The following is a 6,461-nucleotide window of genomic DNA, read 5'->3' as shown; positions in this document are numbered from 1 at the left end:
CCAGCTGCCGTCTCCCAAAGCCGAGACTTCTCATGTTGAAGTGTGAGGGTAGAAAATGATTATGAGAGAGACAGAGACAGTTTTTTTTCCCCATATTTTACACAACCGATAACTTGGTTTTCACTTAACTGAAAGCATGTTCTACCAACAAATTATTCAAATATCGAAATGGACCAGTTTTGTGCAATAAGTGGCCTTTTGGTGTCATATTTCAAACGCTGGTTGCAGTGATTTCATCATTTTGTGAGCGCCTGCTGTTTTTTTGTGCAATGACTGAATTAAACAAAGCAGGAAACAAACAAAGCATAACGGAGGCTGGGAGGGTTTTATAGCCGGGACCAACACAGAGAGCTAAAGATGCAAATGTAATTCACACGGTCTCACTGTTGAGGAAATTGAATTACCCTGCTTGTTGTTGGACTGAAGGAATGCATTACTAATGCTTTGAGGTGGAGAGCTGAATGGAGAAGAGGAGGATGGGGGGGGGGCTGGAAGGCCTGGAGGGCCTGGACCCTCTAAATCCCCCCACGTTGACTTCCTGAGTCTGATTGGGCTTTTTGCCAAGTGCTTGGACCATGGCTCTCCTTCTTCTCTGCCTTCTCTGTGCCAAGCAGCTGCAGGACAACAAGGAAGACACACGAGAGAGATAAAACCTCACAAGGCAGTGCAAGACTTGGATTTAAAAACTCAGCTTTATCAGCCTAAATCACAGTGAACACTCTAATCTGTCACCTCTGACTGAGACCTCTGTGGTTCATGCTTGTCTGAATGCAGTTGTGGTGTCAAACAAAACGTAGGAAATTATGCATCATGGTATAAACCGTTTAAACTTGTGGTTTTGCAAGTTTTATTAAAAACGGAAAATGTCTTCATTGCTTTGTTTTCCAAAGCCTTCCATAAATATTTAGTGTCCTTGTGTTTCAGGTTGCATGTAGTTTCCATTTGTTTATGTTTATGCATTTGGCAGAAGCAACTATGTAGTTTCCATTTCTGTCAAAACTGAGAGTTAAGATATGGTCACGACAGTCACTTTTTCCCCTCGTTCCTCAGCACTGTTGACATCTCAGTATAGATGGGGCAGCTTACTACAAACTCAGGACGTAAGCACCTCTGTGTTTCTGCTTCATGGGAGTCAAAGAAGTAGGGTGCCTGGTTTGTCTCTTTTGTGGCAGAGCTCAGAGGGAGGCAGCTGCGTCCTGGGAGTCAGCTGCGTCCTGGGAGTCAGCTGCGTCCTGGGAGTCAGCGCTCACGTTAATCACACCTCAGATCCTCCTTTGTGCACATAGTCTTGGCTGAGCAGAGGGAGCACATACCCAATGCAGGATTTATGAAGCTGTCTGCTTCTCCCCACCTTCACCTTTTCACTCCCGCCTACTGAGATGCTTCGTGACTTTCTCAAAGCGCCTCTCCTTTCCTTCCTGTTCTTTCAGAGTCATCTTCTGTGTGACGTATTAGTCACGATCCACTGGTTCAACATGACACCACAGTGGAGCTCAGAAGAGTTTGACCGCATTGCCTTAGCTCACAGCCAGGACAACAAGGCTTCCTAATTAACAAGGTTACAACAGATATCTAAAAATGGTTTTAATGGAAGAAGAAAGTTTTGGTTTTTTGGTCTAAGACACACTCAAAACTTGTAGAGGTTTTGGTAAAATAATATCTGCCTGCTGAGTGTAGTTTCTTTCCTATAAGCATGTTTTAGTGACCACACTAAACTAAACTGCCAACTATTGAGCTAGCTAAACTCTTTCACTTAAGAACCTTTGGACTCTGACATTGAGAATGTGGCATCTATGATTTTGACACGAAAATTTCAGATTTAGATTTGTCAGATCAAAGAACAGTTTTACCCTCTGGATTCTGGAGGAAATGTCCCATTTATGATGCAGTCATAAACCGTGCTCACGAGGGGCCATTTAATATCTTCACAGAGGAGCCATGCAGTCCCCCAAAAAGCCAACGGCACAGACGTTCTCAAGATGAGTGGGTTGAAAGGCCAACAACGACCAGTTTCATAACAAATGGGACAAAGCACCCAAAACAATAAAAAGCAAAGCAGGTGAAAACCACAGCTACACTGGGAAATCTTTAGTTTCGCTCCAGTACACTCTGGCTTGTCTGTTGCACAGCAGAGCAAAGCTAAAGGACCAACAGCAGCTCACAACTCAGATTGTTCCAAAGATTTATGAAACTTTAGAATTATGTCTGTTTTTTTTCTCTAAATGTTACCACGACATTATGTTCTCAAAAGTTCTAAAAATATATTTACATACTTCCAAAATCTGAGCTGTACATTGTAATTTGATGAGCTATTGACTTACAGTCTTTAGTCTAAACTTCTGTCTTTTTGTCTTTACAAAATAAACATGTGTTCGCATGATGTTATTGTGTTAGTCCAACAGAAACCAGACTTTTGAAACACATGTAAGCTGTCAAACTTTTAGTTTTCTGTCTCTGAATTGTCAGATTTTATTTAATCAACTGAAAGACAACACAGAAAGAAAAAAAAAAACACATTTCTGCCATACATCTTTCCACATTCCTCACATTTTCCACTCAACCACTACTTATAGAGTTCAAGTTCCTCCGTTGCTGGGATATGTGATATCTGGTAAACTCCTTTGGTTGGCCTTTGTAGCACATGCTGAGCAGGATTAAGGCCTGTGCCAGTTGTTGTGAGATCTGGCCAGTGGGGTTTGTCCTGCCACTTCTAATCCTGCAGACAATGCAGGCTGTTAATTGGAGACTGACTGATTTAGCGAAGGATAGTCATGAAGACAATGTGTGAGATGCCAGTGCCTCTGTAATCCTTTTCCTCCCCCCTGCACTTGGAGCTATGTCCCTCTGTGGCATCCATCCATACTTCACTAGCTCTACTCCACTGTCTCCTCCCACATGGGGGTTTCCATTTTACTGACAGTTAGAGCTGCTGTTTTTGTTGTGACTCAAACAAACACAAGGTGTGTGAAATTTAGCATTTTCCGCTCACAGCACTGATAGAAGGTGTAAGAAAACACACGGAGGTGTTTGTGTTTTAAATAGATCACAATGCAGAGTGTCGACAAACTTACTAAAAAGCTCTTTTCCTGTCATGCCAACTAAGATAGGCTCGAGATAATGTGACCGTTTAAACGTGTGAAACCTTCACATTTAGTGTTAGAAAGAGGCTAAAAAAAGTAGGAGCCCCATATTAATGGTCACTTTCTTTAACTGTTTTGTGTCTTAATTTCATGTCTTGTTTCACATTTCCATTTTGTGTCACTTTGATATTGTTTTCTGTCCTTTTCTGGTTATTTTGTATCTCTTTGACTGTTTTGTGTCTCTGAATTGATTTCTTGTTGCTTGTTGTCTTCTGACGTCCGTCATACCATTTCTGCTATAATTCATGTTTAATCCCCTTAAGAAAAACACTGAATGTGAAAGCAAAGAATGATCACAGACATTTTTCCCTTTAACATGCCATAGCACACAGTTTTCTGTGCAGTTGAACTACATATGTCCTAGTTGTTACAGCGTAACCCTCTAAGCCAACAGACTTACATTTTTTTTTTACTTAAATGCCTCCATAAGACAGGGATACCACCAACTCCTCTACAGACCTCGACAGAAAACGAGAACAGGAAATTCAGCCTAAACAGAAGTGACTGTTTTTAAATCCTCTCATTTCACCACATTTTGCACACCAGAAAAACAAATATCACACTGATATCTGTATTAAAGCCTTTTGGTGCTAACAGTTGGATAATTGTGTTAATAAGAGTTAGATTTTTTCCATTGCTATTTTTCCATTAAATAGCAGTGATTCAGGCCTAGATTTAAATGAGTCTGAGTGAGACAATGTTGCACTTCACATCACATTGGCAACCTCAACTGCCACCGTGAATTAACAGTTAATGGATACTTAACAATCAGTATTATTTCCAAATAAAATGATCAGACAACTTCCCAGAATGTTGCAGAGTTTGACAGGTTTACGTGCTGAGCAGCTCAATTATATGTAAAACAGCTTGATGGTGCAGACTGTGACATGAACATGAAAAGTCTGGAGGACCAAACTTTAATGTTTTCATAAGGTTTTCCAAAGTGTGACTGAAGTGTAAAGGTAAGGGGAATTTCAATGCAAGCGAACAGGAACGTTATAAAAAGGCTGCAATCATGCAAAAAAAAAAAAAAAAGAAAGAAGAGCAAACACTACATTTAAGTCAGAAAAGGGGTCCTGATGAACCACACATCAACCAAAACAAGCTTTCTGGAGACAGTCTTGCAACCAAAAAACAATGTTCCTGGAACTTTCGAGGAAGTAAAATTTGCGAACTGGGCAGTTGCTTACTCAAGGGGACTCTTTGGCATCCTTACAGGCTTTAAACTATTCTGTCCCAGCCTCTGCTTTTTTTTTTTTTGTTTTATTTATAATTCACTACTTACAATTAAAAGTTCCACTCTGTCTAATTTAGAAATGAATGATGATGTCTCTCAGCAGTCATAAAACTCTAAACCACTCTATACTCAGTCTGTCAGTTCATCGCATGAGTGACAGAAACTTTCCATGTTTTTGTGTTTGGTTTCTCCCAGAGGTGCTTAGAGATGATGCTTATCTCTTGAAGTATGACTCAGACTGAGAAAGAGACAAGTCATTGCAGACTTTTTATGTTTGTTTTGTAAACAGAAATATTAGACATTTGGGATACTGGATCTTTTATCAGCGAATGAAAATCAGCCACAGCAACAGCCTGCAGTCATGTTTCACTGCAGCTTACTGGCAGGCAGGTGGTCGATCAGCAGTGGACGTGTGCAGTTGAATGTTTTGTGTTCTTTTATTTGTGCGCCTGTTGACACATCATGCATATGCAAAACAGCAGGGCTGAGATCCTTCCACCGCTTTGAGTGTGTCATTGTACGCTTTCCACGATGGTACAGATGTTCCAGTTTTCAGTGGATGAATCACTACAGTGATGCCTCATTCAAGTCTTTGCATGATGGGAAATATGATGGTTTGCTTTCTATAGAAACCACTTATGTGTTGTTTAAATATCAAGCTACCAGCAGCAACTATTGAACTGATAACAAGTCATATTTTACTTAAAAATTGGGTTATATGCAAGATATACTTATATACTTAGCAAGCTGCAGCTTCACGGTTTGTCCAAAGTGCATCCTGTTTAGAACAATTCAAATATCCTAGCCCCCTCCTTCCCTGTCCTTTGTCCAAGCCGTCTCCGTAATGAAGGGCGATAACATGGCCTCAGCTCTGTGTGTAAATTGAAATGCTACTAGCATCAGCTGAAAAGGCCCAGGCTGACTGTATTATTGCACAGCAAGTGGTATGGGAACAAGTTTTATTGCAATAGCAAAGATTAAGGGAGTATAATTAGTGGAAAACCACCAAAGGACAGTATTCATATGTAACAACTGCTTTTCATTCAAAGTTACTCACAGATGTTAGTGTGTTTGATGGATTACTGACACTGAGGGGTTCCAAAAAAAAAAAAACAATTCAGAGGAAACGGCATGAGATTAATTTAAATCTCCTATTTTTATTACTTCATTTTTTCCAAAACTGCACGTGCCATTTTATAGTTGATTTTTGCTTATTTAGCAGCCATAAAATCTGTGTAAGACTACTGTAAGTAAGAGTCTGAGGTTATGAAGATTAGAGACAGATTAGGCCAAGTCACTAATGATTTGTTGTTTACATAAAAACTTCTCGCTTTGGCAAGAAAAGATCAAACTGCTCTATATCTGATTACTGTTTGTATATTCCCTGTGTGCCAGATTTATAATACAGGAGCTTCATACTTAAGCCACATGCCCTCTTTTCCCATGGATGCTGCGCTTGAGTATGAACATCCCTCTTCCCTCTGTATGTAAGACTGATCAACCACTTGCCTCTGAATAAGTGATTAAAAGCTACTAATAAATCAAACTGCCATGTCTGTTCTGTTTGATGCAATGTATGATTTAAAACTTCTGTTCAGATTATTTGGGAACATTTTGAGTCAGCAGAGAGAGAAAAAACAGGGTGAAGAAGTCTGATGCTCTGTTTGAACATAAACTTTGGACATGAAAGACTGCAGTTTTAACCGCTATACATCTCTGAAAGACAAAGCTGTGATTATGGTTTGTGGTGAGGATGTTTGCTCTGAGGAATTTGTCTCCCATGCAAAGCCTTGGTGATGGAACCTTAGCTCTGCGTCTGCCAGAGTTCAGCCAACATGTGCCTCTTCTGGTAAGAAGACCCTTTTCCTCCTTATTTTATGCTGGTCATTTTGTCACCGGGATTTCTTTTCCTTACGTTTGTGTCACTCTGAATGGAGCGAAGAAGTGGTGGAGGCACTCAGATCTCTTCTTTTGATGAAAACAGCAACATCACAATGTAGAAATGATCTAGTGCAAGTTCTTTAAAAGTCAGTGAAGGGTATCTGACGTGGTAAACATATACATTAGCAGAAAAAAGATTGGGT

This window comes from Leuresthes tenuis, unplaced genomic scaffold (assembly GCF_036924035.1).
Source record: "Leuresthes tenuis unplaced genomic scaffold, fLeuTen1.0.hap1 SCAF_17, whole genome shotgun sequence".
Lineage (NCBI taxonomy): Eukaryota > Metazoa > Chordata > Actinopteri > Atheriniformes > Atherinopsidae > Leuresthes > Leuresthes tenuis.
The sequence above is the reverse complement of the archived record's forward strand: the minus strand, read 5'-3'. Positions refer to the sequence as shown.